An 18,135-nucleotide genomic window follows, 5' to 3' on the forward strand; every position below is an offset into this window, starting at 1 on the left:
GAATCTTTTTTAAAAGAATAAGTCAGGAATATATAGATAATACCAGTATCTTTTGAATCTTAACCATAAAGATACAAAACAACCTTTCTAACAATTGTTATTCTGAATAAGTAATCCACTGATATATGTAGTTTTTAAGATTACTTTTTTTTTCCTTTTTGGTAGAATCAAAATTTTCCTGAAATTGTTAATATGCAAAGCTAGAATATTTGTGACTTAGCTCAGTTTCTATAAATGCCTGAAGAATGGCCCAAAGGGTCAGGAATCAATAGTATAATTACCATAATAAGAAGGTATCCCAGTAATGTTGTTCCCAGAGATCATCAGCCTGGTCTTATAAATTGAATTCCAGTGTTTAACATTTCTGAACTTACTAATTTTCCTTTTGCAAAGAGAAAGATACACTTCTATTCACAGGAGAATTTCCTTTTTCTCATCCTCCACAGGACTTGACAATATGTTTATTTCACAATCATTCTCTTTTTTCCCCCTGCCACAAAATTTGCCATTACCCCCAACATGACTGCAAATGCTTTGGAGACTAAGTTAATAACTATGATTGATTCAGGCCCAATGTTATTAATGCAAACTATTAATTTAAGGGTGTTTCCATACTTTCTCAATAGCAAGCAGCCAGATAATATGGCCCATGCTGCAGATTTAATCTTCATGTCAACTAGATTCGGTTTCCCATCTGGTAAGCAAACTATGATTTTCCACTTTACCAGGATCCAGGAGAGCCACAGGAAAGAACTGGCTGCTTGGCACGCCCCTTTCCTATGTACAGATAATGTCTCTAGAACCTGAACAAAGGTATGTGAAAAGTCGCTACTTCTCCGTGTGTTTTTCAACACCATGGAATCAGGACCATCTCTATATACAGGTGTTAAAAGAAGCTTCCACCTCATGTCTAGCATTAAAACTTAAACTGTTATTCAGCTGAAGACAGTATCAGTGTAAAGTGTCACCGATCTGGTCACTATCTCTGGGAGGCTGCCAGAGCCTCTACAGTGGCTTCGTGGTGTCGTCTGTGAAGGAAGCCAATTAAGATCACAAGATAGTGGCTGGTAATAATAAACTTCTAATGATGTTCCTGACTGAAAAGAGGTAATTAAAATGTGTATATGGATGACCCCAGCTTCTGTCAGCTCAGTGTAGCTGTTACACTGACAACGTCCATGTTTTGTTTCGGGGGGAATAAAAAAAGAGTGTTGCCTAACAACAATAAAATAAGCAATTCAATAATATATAAAGGATTGTCTTGGAAATGCACACCAGTTTCAATTCTGTTGCATCCCTGATGGAATTCCATTGACGGCTGTCTCTGGACTGGATATTTTGTTTTTTGGTTACTGACTAGTAACACCTCCCTCCTCCCCTCTCCATCCTTCCTGTCCCAGTACTACACTCCCACCTCCCCCCCACCCCCACCTCCAGCCCCCATTTGAGTTTTCGGTTGCTGTTGTACTAGGACTAGGTTTTACCTTCTTCAGGTGCTTCTTGAAATCAAAGACCATGTTTTGAAAAGAAAGACAATTAATTAGAAAGCAAAGGAAGCCGGTCCTCTTATCACTCGATCTGGTCATGGACATAAGTGCTTCACACTTTTTCCATTCCCTAACCCTGCAGCGCAAAGCTTTCCTGTACACCTGCTCAGCTCAGCTCATCAATTTTCTGTGAGCCCGTTAAGTTCCTTTAAGCCTGTCCACTGAGAGGTGGTGATAGCTCTCTGAGAAAAAGAAGAGAGAGCGAAACAGAATGCTGCTCCAGGCCTTTATCTTGATCACACTGTTTGTTTTCTAACTGATGTCTGTAATGAAACAAAGAGGATTTAATCGTGTTAAACAAAAGCCTGTTGGTACCCAGAGGAAACTCATTTAACTCTTCTCCAAGTCGTAGAGTTTCAGGTTTCTTGTCTTCCTCTTTGCCGATCCACCAGGCTGAGTTTCTTACCTGGGGCTTAAAATTGTGAGGTGTGAAACTCTTCTTTTGTTTTGACAGGTGCTCTTTGCTAAACATCAGCCTAGCCTTGATGGTGATAATACACAGAAGGGGGAAAAAACTTCAGAGCCGCTAATGACTGTAGTTACCCAACTTCTGCCTTAAATGGGTTTTATTAGCTTCCCTCCTTGGAGTTCTTTAGGATAAAGTGGGAAAACAAATTGGCCTGATGGAAAGTGAGTTGTGAAAAGAGAATCGCTAAGGAGAAGACTCAGGAACCATCCTGTTTGAGAATTCCAAGAGGAAAAAAAAGGTGATGAAACAGGGCCTAGACTGCTCTTTCTTGATCAAGGAGTTCGCTGGCAGAGCTGACAACGTGACGTGTTACTGGGGAGAAGAAACAGACTCACGAGCGACATCAGTAACTTGACATTTGGCCAAGGAGTCTCCAAAAGGGATTCTCAACTCTAGAATGCTATGAAGGTGGGAAACTGTGAGCTGATAGCACTCTGAGACACAGAAAAAGTTCTCTCTGGGTAGGAGAGAGAAACCTTGAGGCCCTCTGCCCTGACTTGAAGCCACCCCAAGTGCTCCTTCGCTGGCCACTCCTTCATAGTGATTCCAAGATGGGCTCCAAGATTCCTTCCTGCATTTGTTTAAAGTGCTAGTTTCCTATATTCAATTCTACCTGCTACTGCATTTCTCCGTGCCTCCCACTATCTCCTAAATCACTCTTTTTTTTTTCTCCTAAATCACTCTTTCCTTGACATACTCTTGAGGAGTGGGAACTTTCCCCTTCCGCAGACACTGATAGATCTGCTGTGCTGACCAGGCATCCTGGGGTAAGGACCAGCTGAGCTACACTTCCAGAGGGTGAAAAAATGTGTTAGGGTTGAGCTTTGTTATCAACGCTGAGTGTTCCACTGCTCCAAAATTAAGTAAAAAACCAACAAAAAACCAACAAACAAAAAAGCTTTCTCTTTTTGCTATATGAAACCTACTTTTCTCCATCTTTATTTAGACAGTGGTGAAGTGCTCACTAAAGGTTTGTAGAAAATAATTAAAGAGGTGATATGGATTAGTGATTAAAAGTGGACTGAGCCACTCGGGGTCAATTTGGGTAGAGCTATTAATGCTTCCGATTCCTCAGCTTTAAAATGTATATACTGCAGGGGCGCCTGGGTGGCTCAGTCAGTTAAGTGTCTAACGCTGGGTTTCAGCTCAGGTCATGATCTCAGAGTCCTGAGATCCAGCCCTGCATCAGGCTCTGAGCTCAGAGGGGACTCTGCTTGAGATTCTCTCTCTCCCTCTCCATCTGCCCCTTCCCCCTGTTCATTCACTCACACACTCTCTCTCAAAATAAATAAATAAAATCTTTTTAAAAAATAAAATAAAATGCACATACCATACAATAGCAGAAAGATCATATGATTGGTATAGCATTTAATTAATTTATATACATGTTTAGAAGAGTCCCTAAGTGATAGCTTGTGCTCAGTGTTGATCATTATTGCTTACAACTGGATGATCTTCTCAAGGCAGGTTGTAAATTCACTGACCTTCATCTCCTTCTCTGTGAGGTTCATCTTCCAAGCACTGGCCTCACTTGGTTCCCAGGCTTTGGCGGATGTGGGCTGCTTTTCTCATGAAAAGGACTTTGCCTCCAGGAACCATTCTCTTTCTTAGCAAGTAAATCACCCTGATTTCTTCCCAAATACCCTAGCCCTTAAATACCTAGTCAGGTTCTTTTCATTCAAGGTCTTCAAGAGGATGGAATTATATACTTAATTTCAGTCCTTTCTTGAGCAAGACCTAGCAGTTAGTGTACAAAGAAAGCAGATCGGTACTGAATGTAGTTACTGCTACCTCCTGTTACTGCTGCCATGTACCTAAAGTTTCCATCTCAGACAGAGGGTTGGTCTTGGATCCTGGGGAGTTTTTATACCCAAGTTTGACTCTTTGATTACAGTTCCTTGCAGAGTTAATTATAAACCAATATATTTGTAGAAGAATTATTTGTTAGGGACTGAGGCAGGTGAGAGGGTTTAGCAAAAGGCCAATAACTTGGTTACCCTTTTCAGAGACCAGAAAATGACGGGTAAACTGTAGATCTGGTTGATTCCTTAAATCAAATACCTGAAATTATGCAAAAGATGAAGAAAAAAAAAGTGATAACTCTGACATCTTCCAAAACAGGAATATACTCATCCCTTACGGATGCATTTATCATGACCTTGACAAAATATTCTGTATTTGCTTTCAAAATAACAGCACATAAATAGCAAGGTGGGGGGGGGGGCATTCAAACACCAATTACCTAATTGGAACAATTCAAGCTGAGTAGGTCTGAAATTGAAATGGGCATTGTGGCAGGTATCTTGGGTACAGATTTCATGTTTAAGTTCTTCTTAATTAAAATGTACAAGACAAAACAAAACCAAACCCTAGGAACATGTCTGACAGTGGAAGCAATCAAAAAGAATATTTATTTCACCAAATTCCCTTTCTTTTTTGGGGGGGCTGGAAATCGTATGGATCAGCCCATTTTATTCCTTTCTGTGTAATCATGCTATCTTTTCTAGTTGGAGTTTTCTGCAGATTTATAGAGGATTTTCTTATAATAGTGATTCATCTAGCTAGGTATTCACAAAATAAAGAGTAATAAGGAAAATGTTCTTTCTCCTTTCCTCCCCAAATAAAAATTGTCTGACTCAAGAAGAGCAAGTTTTATCTTTGGTTTTTCTCTATCCTGCATATCCAAATACAGTGAACTTGCCTTGCATTTGAATGTACAGAGGGCTCTAAAAGTTCACCTATGGCACACAAATTATTTTGTTAGGGTGCCATCTGCTGGTGTCAAACTACCAAAGACTTATTTTTCTTAAAGATTAATGGTAAGCTTCTAATAACACTAAAGACTTTGAAATTATTTGATTCAAATAACTCTTTGTCTTTTCTCATTTATAATAACAGCATAGACTATTTTCAAATGGCTGTCTGATGCATAATTCTTTAACACTCCAATATAGTAATATAAAATGTCACCTTTTTATTTTAAAGTTAGGAAAATGGAGGCACCAGACCTAGCCTTGACTTACTGGTTCATGACCTGTTTGGATTCAAATTTCATTTTTTAGTTTCCATGGCTCCCTGACTTTTAAAAAAGTTCCGTTCAATTTTCCCCCTTAGAAAAGCAATTTAAGTGCTCGCTTTGGCAGCACATATACTAAAATTGGAACGATACAGAGAAGATTAGCATGGTCCCTGCTCAAGGATGACACACAAATTCGTGACACGTTCCATATTTTAAAAAAAGGAAAGCAATTTAATTGCCATGTTTGTATTACATCGATTTCAACACTTAATGTATCTATTCACTGAATTTGTTCTCTATGCCACGATATAAGGTGTGTGCACAATTTGTTGCCTCTGTATAAAAGCAAGCTTATCACCATAGTCCTAATTATTTATGATCAATATCAATGCAGTTCTCAAGTATTTTTCCCAATCTGCCTTCTATAGGAGGTGAGGAAAAGCAACTATTCCCCTGCCCCATCTTCTTTTAAAATCTCTATCTCTTACTCCCTGTGTAAACCTTGAGTAAGTCTTTTCACTTTCCTGTGACTCTTCTTCCTTATCTGTAATTTTCAGATAAAAATAGTAACTACTTGATAGGGTTATCTATCAGGTTACTGTGAGTGTGTTAAAGAAAGTCAGGAGCTCCTGGGTGGTTCAGGTGGTTAAGCATCTGCCTTCAGCTCAAGTCATGATCTCAGGGTCCTGGGATTGATTCCCACACAGCGGGGAGTTTGATTCTCCCTCTCCCTCTCCTCTGCATGCTCTCTCTCTCTCTCTGAAATAAAAAAATAAAACCTTTAATTTAAAAAAAAGGTCATAATACCCAGGGGCAGATGGGTGGCACAGCCTATTGGGCTCCTGACTCTTGGATTCAGCTTAGGTCATGATCTCATGATCTCCAGGTTGTGGGAGTGAGCCCCCCTGTCAACTCCGCTAGTACAGAGTCTGCTTAGGACTCTCTGTCCCTCTCACTCTGCCCCTGTCCTCTGTGCTCATGTGCATGCACTGGCTCTCTCTCTCTCTCTCTCAAACAAATAAATAAATCTTTAAAAAAAAAAGTCATACTTATAAAGTTATTACTTGACAGTGCCTGTAACATAGTAAACACACAATAACTGTTAGCTGCTTAACTACACTTAACCATAATTAATTAAGCATGTCAAATATGGGTTAATATCCGACAGTCATTGCTTTACAGTAATTTCCGGGATCTTTAACTTCCTCCCAGCTGAGAGATACAAAGTATATATGTGTGTTTATATTTTGGAGACTAGGGGAAGAATAATCATTTTCTTACCTTTTATTCTCACTCTATGAGCACTTAACTCCCTTAAATCCTATGTAAAACCTTCCACTTACTTTTCCATCCTCATTTCTCCATATTCTCATTTTCAGATTCTGTATTCCAGCCATAAAGAACTTCTTTCAGTTGCCTGAATGAGTCAGGCTCTCCACATCTTTGTGCAAGCTCTTGTCCCATGTTCCTGGAATGCCCTTCTCTTCCCAACCTGCTTCCGGTACCTGACTAACACCTTCTTATCTCTCAGCTCTGCAGTTAGGAAGTTTTAAGTCAAAGATCATTCTTTCATGGGCTCCCAGAACACTCAGTACTCTTCTACCCCACCCTTAGGCCAGCACTTTTCCACAGGGTGGGGAGAGGTGGGATCTAGCATGTTTGCATTCTACTCCCAGCTTCTAGAGAGGTGCAGACGCTCAGTTGGGACTAAATATTTCCTCGCCCCCCCCCCCCCCAGGGGAGCATGTTTATTTTGGGGGAATTGAGAGAGAAGGCATGAGTTATCTCCTGCTTACAAGGTTGAATTCTATCTGAAGTAGTGAACATCTTTCTCCAGTTACTTCCATTAGGACACCACCAGTGTCACTCTCATTCTTTAATATCTTTTTTATTCAAATATTTGAATATATGTACAATTAAATATATGTAATAAAAATGGATGTGACTGAAGGTTTTTTGTGTGCATTAGGAATTTATTTTTAATTTCTACATTGGCAAATCATAAACATTATCTACTGAACAATTATAGTTCTCATTAAAAATTATATGTATAACAATATATGCAATAAATATGTATCGAGTGCCTACTGTATGCCAGATACTCTTCCTGGCACCAAGCAAAGCAGACAGAAATTCCCAACCTCGTAACTGAGCTCTATGTTTTTGCTTAAGTTTTTCTGTATCTGTCATGAGAAAAACAGAAAAGGAAAAGCTAGTCCAGCACCCTGGGGCTCACAGCGAGAGGAGCTGTTCCTCTCCCTGCCTCCAGAGGGAAAGGGAAGGAGTAGTTCCCTAAATTCTAGTTAGGTGATTGCATGGGGAAGGCTGGATGATGGAAGCAGCAGCCTTCAGTAGAGGATGTAGCCAGCATGCAGTGTATCGCTAGCGAGGGGACCCGGGAAGTCAATTCTAAGACCTCACTTCTTCCTCCTTCCTTCTTTTGTGTCCTCAGTTAGCTGAAGCCCAGGGAAGCCAGAGGGTAGGGAACCCAGGTGAAATAGTGCACAGAGCTCACCCTCCCCAGCACAGAACAAGCGCCAGGAACAGCGGAGTGACTCTGGAAGGACAAATGGAAAATAGGCAGCACTAACCCTGATCAAGAACATTTAATTACTATTTTCAGTCTCTCAGTCTTTTTGAAATGCAGAGGATTCTTTCAAATAATTGGCAGATTTTGTGTAGCATGGTGGGTGCCACCTGTTGGATATTAGGGCTGATTTTTAATTTAGTTTTTTGTTTTTTTTTTTTAAACCCCTGCCATTTAAACAAGTATTAATGTTCTGTATATTTGGAAGCTCTTTTCTGGCATCAAAAGGAGAGAGTTAAGTGATTTAACGTGAGCAAATAAACATGTTCTAGGTTGTGATTCTGAGGCTCACATCAGAATTTTTAAAAGGTAAGAACACTAGCAGGGTTTGAAATGCTCTGACTATGGAAGAACTAGGGGTGACATCAATTTTGTGCAACCATTCCGAGCTTCTCCTGGAGCTGTTGCAGAAGCAGGCATGGCTTTGTGCTGTAGCTCATGACCTGAAAAGCAGGCCCTGGGAAAGTTACACTGAGGTGCCATGGCATCTTTGAGGAGAGCATGATTTCTTTTAACAGTTCAAGCTTAATCTGAATATACCTAAAAATCCAAAGGCACAAAATGCAAGACCACTATATTAACCTTTGCATCCTACCATCCATTTATCTGTCATTTGTTATATCCTCTATCTTGAAAACCTTACTAGAATTTCGCTTGGTACTACACATAGGATTTATGCTCTCAGAAGAAGTACTGTTTTCAATCGTTTATAAGTCAGGTGTGTATATTTGTTATTTGCTCAACTTTTTTTCAGAACACCTGACTCAATTACTTCTTTCTGAAACCACACTTGCACTCCTCTGTTCCCCGTCAATATTAATTCATTAATCTAACAGCTTAGAACTTAACACCAACAATGTTTTCCATGTTGTGAGGTTACCAGCTTGTTTGATTTCCTTCTAGGAGTTATAAATGAAAGAGTACTTGGGAACACTAAGAATGCCTTACAAATGGGCACTGTAAAATTTTCACAACACTGTCATGTGCCTTTTTGAAATTGGATGCTCGTGATATTCTGTGCAGCAAGACTTTGACTCCTATAAAAAATAAGAAAGCAGGGGCACCTGGGTGGCTCAGATGGTTGAGCGTCTGTCTTCAGCTCAGGTCATGATGTCCAGGTCCCACGTCAGGCTCCCAGCTTGGTGGGGAGTCTGCTTCTCCTTCTTCCTCTGCCTCTCCCCAGTTTGTACTCTTTCTTTCTCTCAAATAGATAAATAAATCAGAAAGAAAGAAAGAAAGAAAGAAAGAAAGAAAGAAAGAAAGCCAGCCAAGAACGTAAATGAGTCTCTAAAACAAATCAATATATGAGTTTGGGTTCTGTGGTGCACTCTCTGACAAATAAACAGCTCTCCTATGAGCCTCAGAAGCCCTACCTTCTATTCCTAGGGAGTCCATAATGAGTGAGTCTCTCTGAACCTCAGCTTCATCTTCTTCACAGTGAAGGGCTGGGCCAGATGCTTTGGCTCCCTTCCAGAAGCTAGCTTCTATGGAATTATCTCTGCGCGTTTTGACATATTGTTCTTTTGATTTTTTTAATCTTCTGGATTAAAATATACTTGAGGGTTGAATCCTCACTATCTAGCTCAGCGCCTGCAAAATGAGTATAGGAAGTCAATAATAATGTGCAGGTCTGAGTATTTTGCTGAGCTGTTCAAGCATCACCAGGTCTCTAGAACTAAAACATTTTGTAACTTCTACAATGTTACCTTTCAGCTGCTAGCGATGTACAAAGATGTAGGTCAATGTAGTTAGTGTTTTGGATGTTTTAGAAAACTTGGCCAGGGTTAGAACTCTCCACTCAGTTAGATTTCTGGAAAGAGGATTCAAGTATATTTATCTCAATCGGGCAAAAGACCATGTTTGCATCTCATATTTTAGCTAGAATCAGACATTTGGTTCATCTTTAACTAACACCCTTTTAAAAAAAGGTAACCCTGTGCAAGTGCTATGGACTGAATGCTTGTGTCCCCCAACTTCATCGGTTGAAGCCCTAACACCCAATGGGATGGTACTTGGAGGTGGGGCCTTTGGGAAGGAATTAGTTTGGATGAGGTCATGGCACCGGAGCTCCCATGGTGGGACTGGTGCCTTTATAAGGGCATGAAGGGACAGAGGTCTCTCTCCACAGTGTGAGGATACCGCAAGAAGACGACTGTCTACAAACAAGGAAGAGGACTCTCAGCAGGAACCAGACTTACTGGCATCTTGATCTTGAGATTCCCAGCCTCTGAGACAAGTAGAAATAAATTTGCATTGTTGAAGCCACTTTGTGGTATTTTTGTTGCAGCAGCCCAAGCTAATGAAGACAGCAAGTGAATCTGGTTTGTACACACACATAAAAAACGGAATCTCATGGTTGAATTCGGTTGGTAATGGATTCTTTTATATGTACAATGAAGGAGTAAGAAATCTAACAATATATGGGCGCCTGGGTGGCTCAGTGGGTGAAGCCTCTGCCTTCGGCTCAGGTCATGGTCTCAGGATCCTGGGATCAAGTACCACATCTGGCTCTCTGCTCGGCAGGAAGCCTGCTTCCTCCTCCTCTCTCTCTGCCTACCTCTCTGCCTACTTGTGATCTTTCTCTATCAAATAAATAAATAAAATCTTTTCTAAAAATAAATAAATAAATAAATAAATCTAACAATATAATCATAGGGAAGGACCACATGGAGCACTGACACCAACAGCAGAAACTACCAACTCTAGCCAATCCACAGCCTAGATGGATGTATTCAATGGCAGAGATATTTCTAGCCCAAAGAAGAACTTCCAGAGTTTGCCAGGCTGTGACTCCACTGCTGGACTCGAACTTTTCCATTTATATCTTCTTATGGATCTTCTCAAAGAACATGGGTTCTCTATAAATGTTGCTTTAAAAAAAAATACATAAAAGTAAAAATACACTCTTTAGTATTATCTTGGTTGTATCAGGTCACACCAGGTGGAATTCAAATCCTATTTTATCTTTATACTCTCTACAAAGAATATACTACTTTTGTTACGAACGGTAGGTTTTCTTCAAACACTGATGAAGTGAATGTGTCTATCAAGGCATATGTGTTTGAGAAATCCAGTTCAACCAGTTCAACAAAAATATTCTTATTTTTGTAACAGAATGTACTCATCAAAATGATATACAACTAAGTTATATCAGGTACAACCAAACTATCGATGACTTGGTATTGGGACAGGAACCCCTTCATGAATTACAATAGCTACTTGCCCATTTCTCTTGGCTTTTCTTAATCTGTTGTCTGTCTCCTATTCTTCTTTTCTCTCTTTTTATCTTCTTTCTTCATTTCTTCCCCATCTTTCCATGTTATTTCTAGCTGCTTAATTTACATGGTAGGTTTCCTTTCAATACATACTGTGAGTTTATTGTTTCCCAGACTTTACAAGTGTCTTATCACTGGTATTCCAAACTTCCTAAAACATATCCCCAGTTATACTACTATTATAACAGGACACAATTTCTGTGAGGTCCCAGAAAACTTCACCTTTGACTAAAAACATTTTAGCCTAATTTCAGACCCCAGTTGACATCAACCCTCTGTGGTGAAAGGTCATGTTTCCAGCCCAGACTTTGGGATTATCCTGTCTACACAAGCAGAACTTCTACATTCCTAAGTGAGTGTTTCATTCTAGTGAGGCAAGAACTTAGGATATGGAACTAGAAATTCTTAACTTTTAAGGGCACTCTCTTACCCTGCTCTCATAGACCCTAAACACTGAAATATTTTCATTAACAAAAAAATCGAAACCACACCAGGTCAAGTAGGCACTGTTCTTCCAGGTCCTATCATGAGGTTAACTACCACCAAGGGACTGTGGTGTGCCCATTACTTCATTCTCAATCTATCTTTCCCTGCTTTTTTCTGAAAATGTTACATCTCCCATCTCTCTTTCTCTTTGGCCACGCCATGAAAGGATTGGTCCTGAACTCTAACTCCACAATTTTCTGGTCTTCAGTTGCTTGATGCCTACAGTTTGGAATAACTATGAGATGATTTAAATAAATAAATAAATAAATAAGGAAAAAAGAAAAAAGAAAGAAAGAAAGAAACTTGGGTGAAGAGGAATTCTGGAAGGAAAAGAACTGAATTCCAAGCCTGATTATGCAGCTTGCTATCTTTACATGACTTCTTTGATCTTCAACTCCTCCTTTATAAAATGAAGCAAAAACTATATTGCAGTTTCTTTGTGAATACGTGAGATAGAGCACAGACCATCTCCAGCAGAGTATGTAGCATGTAGCATGTAATAGACAGATAACCAATAGCATCTACTGCTATTACTATTCTAAGTTAAATCCAGTAAAGAATATTTAAGTAAATTCTAATGAGTATATCATAAGACTACCAACAGCATATTTCATAAGCTCTAAGAAAGGCACTCAGGACTTAATTACTTTTCATAAAAAATAAACTACCAACGACCATTTAACAAATTGTCTTTACCATCCTGGTAGCAGGAATATATGGTCTTGTCTTGTTTGTCCATGCATCTCTATATTCATGCTTAATCTACAACAAAACATCTGCCTTAGCATTAAAAATTAGAAAAGATGATTTAACAAAATCAGTATTACTTCTCCTAAGTATGTTTGAATATTAATTCAATGGAGTTTTGATTTAGGATTTCCAAATAGCCACATATTTCTGTAACACTGTAAAAGGTGATGCTATTTTCTGTAATTTTCTAAAATAAAGTGTTTGTTTTGTATTATTTATAATAGCTACCTGATTTCAAGTGAGACCAGAGAAAAAAATAAATGTGTGTGCACTGTAATTTGTTTTGAACAGAAACACAGGACTTATTGAATGCTGCAATTTGACTTACTACATATGCAAACATCCTTAGGGAACAATAAAAAATCATATGCACTACTTTGTCAAGTAAAATTGAGGTAGCAACATGAGTAGCCAGGGAAATACATTCCAAGTTCAATGGCTCCCTCTGTCACCACCTAAGTCTTGGCAAGTTCTACAAGCAGAAGTTTTAACCCTCTGAATCAGGACATATTGTTTCATGGTTTTGGGTAAAAGTTGTATCACAAGAGGGCACCTGGGTGGCTCAGTCCCTTAAGCAGCTGCCTTGGGTCAGGTTGTGATCTTGGGGTCTGCTCCCTGCTCACTGGGGAGTCTGCTTCTCCTTCTGCACCCACCCCCAGTCACACTCTCTCTCAAATAAATAAGTAAAATCTTTTTTTTTAAAGTTGTATCACAAGTAATCTGTTGCCAATAATTATAGAAATCGACATGCTTTTCAGAGAAATTAGAGCAGTTTTAAGTTTATCCCCACAATGTCACTCTTGCTCCCAATTTGCATGCTTTTCATGATGGGAAGAGAAATGGGTGAAGTCTCCTTAGGAGGGAAACTGTGGTTACTGAAAACCTGCATACTCATTTAAAATTACATGAAAATGCATATGTAGAGAAGTTTGAAAATATAATCAAAATTTTGAAAAGATAATGGGATTGTGCTTAATATGTATTTCTTTATGTACATCTGTACTTCTCATTTTCCAACAATAAAAGTACATTGCTTGTAGTAACAAACATTGGTTTCTACATATCCTTGTGCCCATCTACATTTCCAAGCTCCTAGGCCTCTCCATAAGATCATGTGACTATCTCTCCGTTATCAAATATTAGGGGAACTGATGTGTTACTTCACGTCCTAGAAAATGAAAATTGGGTGTACTTTTCTATTGTGTGCTCTCTCCCATCGGTGCTGCTAGAAACCCAGGATCTCTGAGTCTCAGCTTGGAAAAGAGCTGTGCCAGCTTTACCTCACACTGTAACACGAGCAAGAAATAAGACTTTTTTATGTTAAGCCACTGAGATTTGGGGGTTTATTTGTTATTACAGCATAGTCTTTGCTAACCTAATACCTTTGTGTATTTCTCATGTTTTCCTATTTAGTGTTCCTGAGTTCACTTGAGGGAAGTCTAATTATTTGAGGAATATGAGGAAGCTGAGAACTAGAGACATTTACTAACTTGCCTAACCATTTCCTAAATGGTTGAACTGGGTTTTAAATTCAGCTTTCATCCGGACTATTTTTTTTAACCTAAAAGTATTCCTTTATTATATCACATATAATGTGACTTGCATGTGAATTGAGCTACTATTTTTGCATCAAATCGCCCTAATACGTGAACAAAAGTGATTCCTTTTATCCTCTTTTATCCTTAGTTTTTCAGCATATCCCTGCTATGACCACTCTCACTGCATAAGTAAAGCTTCCTGTTCCTTGAGGAAAAATCCAACCTCAGCTATGAGAGTTAAAACTTAAGAAGGTACTATGATTTGTTTCCAATACACAGCAGAAAACAATCTATTCTCTAAGAAATCTCTCTCCTCATTTTTGTTAAAACTGGTGGGTAACTGGGAGCAAATATGGAGCAGACACTTGTGTGTCCTGGCTACTTGATAGTTCTGCAGGGACTTGGTCCTTTTTTGGACATATATCCAGAATACTTCTTGAGAGCCCATCATGTAAAAGAAGTACTATGGGCCTAACCTTAAGAGAATCTTTAATTTGGCTTGGTTTTCCAGTAATAGAGAGAGAATGCTATCATTTCTCCTGTATTTTCTTACAGTCAAGGCTGAGTGTTTACACATGGCTCCTTTACTACTGGTGTAACTTTGGGAAAGTCTCTTCAGTTGAAGAACATGAGTATATAAGCAGTCTATCAATTGTATCACCAGAGATTAAATGAGTCAAAAGTTTATCTTTTTTTTTTTTTTTGACAGAGAGAGATCTCAAGTAGGCAGAGAGGCAGGCAGAGAGAGAGGGAAGCAGGCTCCCCACTGAGCAGAGAGCCCGACTTGGCACTCTATGCTAGGTCCCCGAGATCATGACCCGAGCTGAAGGCAGAGGCTGAACCCACTGAGCCAGCCAGGTGCCCCCAAAGTGTATCTTTTTTTTAAAGGAAAAACAATTAAGGAAATTTAGCTCAGCTGTTCTTTGCTAAATTTTAATGGCATCTCCTATATTTTGAGAAGTAAAATGCAGCTTAAGAATGGTAATTGCTATAAAACCGTTTGCTCAAAACCCACCTTATTGCCTCAAGACATAGGGAGCTGGTGACTTGGATTGGCAAAAGACCTCTGTTTATGCCTCAGAAAGAGCCCTAAAACAAAGATGATGTTCCATGCATAGCTTCCAAGACAAACATTTGAATATTTCATAGATTCACAAACATTGGAAAAATCGATCTCATATGAGAAGGAATCAGAAGATGAAACAAAAGTATAATGAAGTAGACGGTAATTATTCTCTTTCAAATCACCCAAACCTCTCAAAAATGCATCTGTATTACATTAGTTATCTGGCAATGGCTACTGAACCTCTAGAGATATTTTAAAAAAAATTCATTTCTCCAGCACATTTGTTTCTGATAGATTGAACTAGAAAAATAGAAACTAGAGCTTAACCTAAACACTCCTGGATGCTTTTGCTTGAGTTTTACAGAAAGCTGTCTTACTTATTCATATATATACTCCATATATGCCATGTCATGAGATTTATTTTCTGTTACAACTTCAGTGAAATTCAAAAAAATATGCTAATATTCAGACTGTCGAGAGTAATAAGCCTTTTCTTATTATTATTAACAGTTATTCTGTGTGAAAATGATTACTGTAGCAACATGTGGAAAAACACATTTAAGAAAGGTCCAGAAAAAGTTATCAAGCAAATATATCAGCCTGCAATAAATTCATCAGATAGATATTCATCTTGGGCATGACGATCTTTTTTCTCAAAATCACTCAAATTTATTCTAATATATTTGTGCTAGTATTGCTATTAATTAAATACATAAAAACATCAAGCTATTTTAACAGGAAAGTCTTCAAACCACAGTACAGATGGAGTCATGCAAAGAGCCACAATGACCACAAGGTGGCAAAGCATACAAATCTACATGGTTTAGATAGGCTCTTCCAAAAGAAAAAAATGTCTTTCAGCATGGGGGATGGGGTAGGGGTAGGGCTTCTCATGATTGTCTGCTGGCTAGAGAATAGCAAAATTATACTAATTTCTCAAAATTTGGTAATTACTCCAAATTCCTGGTTCTTGAGATGAGTGTATGTATCATGTTACTATTCTAATTTGTTATAAATTTTTTTCTTTTTAGAGCAAAATTGAATTTCTTAAATCCTAAATGTATATTTTAAAGGCAAAATTATTGGGTCCCTCTCTTACCACATTTTAAATCTATTTGATATGTATAAAACGAGTCAGTCGGAAAGTGGGCGTTATTGCTACACAAATTCAGAACCATGATGTGATTGTATGATTAGAGCTAGTTATCACAAAATTACAGTTATTTATATTTCAAAAAAATTCGGTTTAGAGAAGCTAGATTATAAGACTTCTTAATATTGTTGCTCCCAAAACTCTGTGCTCTGGTTTCTCTTTTCCCTGTAATGTACTTTGAGTGATCAACCAGTTTCCAGTGACCTATAAAATAATGACTCTCATATCTACATCTGAAGTCCTGGCTTCCTGAGTTCTTGACCAGAAAATCTAAAATAGCCATCTGGATATGCCATACACAGTTTATATTTAATATATTTAAATCTGATCTCATTATCTTTCTTCCAAACTGCCTACTCTTTTCATCTGATTTCTCTTTGGGTGATCCAGTAGACTGTGACATCCAACTCAGAAACCTAGGAGTGCTTAATATCTATTTTTTTTTTTTTTAATTTCCTTGTACGTCATGGTCTGGATCCTGCCTGCTTCTGTCGCTGTTCCATGGCTGAAATCACCATGTTATCTCACCCTGTGTGTCTTTGCTTATGCTATTTTTTGTTATCTAGCTAGTACTCCTAGGGTTGTAAATTGATGTAAGCCTTCTGGAAGCCTTTTGCCTAATGTATTAAGTACCTTAGAAAATTCACATTCTTGTATTTGTCGATTCCACTTTTAAAAAGGCAATTATCAAAGAGTTGGTCTGACATTTGTATAAATATTATTTATAATAGCAAAAAAGATCCCAGAAAACTTAGATAAGGAATAGTAAAATAAATTACAGTAAAAATATAAGAATGTTGTATAGCTCTGTCAAATAATGGTAATTATTTAGGGAAATGTTTATTGTATAACATTAAGGAAAAACCCAAGTTTTGGGGAGTTGAGAGGACTCTGGAGCCAAACTACCTGGTTTGTATCTTGGCTCAAATTATTTATTCTCTCTGATCCTCAGTTTTTTCATCTATAAAATGGGAATGAAAATAATAGAACTATTTTGAGTATTCTATGAATTAGTGCATGTGAAGCACTCACAGTGGTGTGCTAATGTCATTTTTCAGGACTGGAATTCTGGTGCCATGAAACCACTGACATCCTCTGTTGACAGTTGTTTTGATTCATACCACTTGATTAATTCTCTATGCTAATGCGGAAAATGATGAGGCAAATTATTAAACCAAGCTGAAATCATTCACCTTTGGTCTAAATAGGGTACTCCCTAGAGAAATTGTTTATAATTCAATAGAGCAAATTTTTTATATTTCGGTAACTGAACTGTTAAAGCACAATAATCTCCTTAGAGAAAGCTCTCGAAAAGATTAGCCTCAAACTGAATGTTCTAGACAGAAGCAAGGTTTCATATTCCAGCTTTTGTTCTTGAAATAGAAACTATGATACACTTTTCCCAAATGAATATTAATGAATATAATTAAAAGCACATTATGATAGTCTACTGATTTACTCTTAGGGTAGCTGAAAATTCCTTAGATCACAACCTAACTTAGACAAGTAGATATGAAGGGCCTCATCTTTCCTATGTTAATTATCTTCTGATATAAAAAAAATAGATAATTTTAGTTTGCTTAGCCAATTGGTGAGAAATTACTGACGTTATAATATACCTGTGATATTGTAGGTCAAGATTTATGACTTTAATATCTTCTTCTTTCTTTTTAAAATATTTTATTTATTTATTAGAGAGAGAGAATGAGAGAGAGAGAGCATGAGAAGAGAGAGGTCAGCAGGAGAAGTAGAGTCCATGCCTAGCAGGGAGCCTGATGTGGGACTCGATTCTGGGACTCCAGGATCATGACCTGAGCCGAAGACAGTCACTTAACCAACTGAGCCACCCCAGGCGCCCAATATATCTTCTTATTTCTTATTAAGCCCATCAAACCGGGACTTCTTCCAGAATATAGAATAATACTAATCTATAGGAATATGTTTTGAAATAAACATGTGTCCAAGTGAATTCAGGTAAGTTTTAATTCTTCAGCTATGGAAATCCTCATTCAACTTTAAAAAAATTGTGAGTGTTGTATTTTATAAGCTCAAATTTAACTGATTTTTGAATATTCCAAAGAGCTCAGCTAAAATTGATTCTACCTGTGATCAAAATATCTGTAACCATATCAACAATCATACATAATAATATAAAGAATAGTCTCAAGGGGAAAAAAGAAGTTTCCTTCAAATTTTCATAACACCACTTTCATTTCCCTGATATCATAATTCATTTACTAGATTG

General features: G+C 38.1%; 1 non-coding gene across 1 annotated transcript; it reads left to right on the forward strand.

The window, feature by feature from the left end:
* Positions 1 to 5,143: 5,143 nt before the first annotated feature.
* On the forward strand, positions 5,144 to 5,250 carry LOC125105748 (U6 spliceosomal RNA). Its single transcript, XR_007129015.1, has one exon. It is a non-coding gene; the product is annotated as a U6 spliceosomal RNA (small nuclear RNA).
* Positions 5,251 to 18,135: the final 12,885 nt, after the last annotated feature.

The sequence above is a fragment of the Lutra lutra genome, chromosome 7, assembly GCF_902655055.1.
Source record: "Lutra lutra chromosome 7, mLutLut1.2, whole genome shotgun sequence".
NCBI classification, from domain to species: Eukaryota; Metazoa; Chordata; class Mammalia; order Carnivora; family Mustelidae; genus Lutra; species Lutra lutra.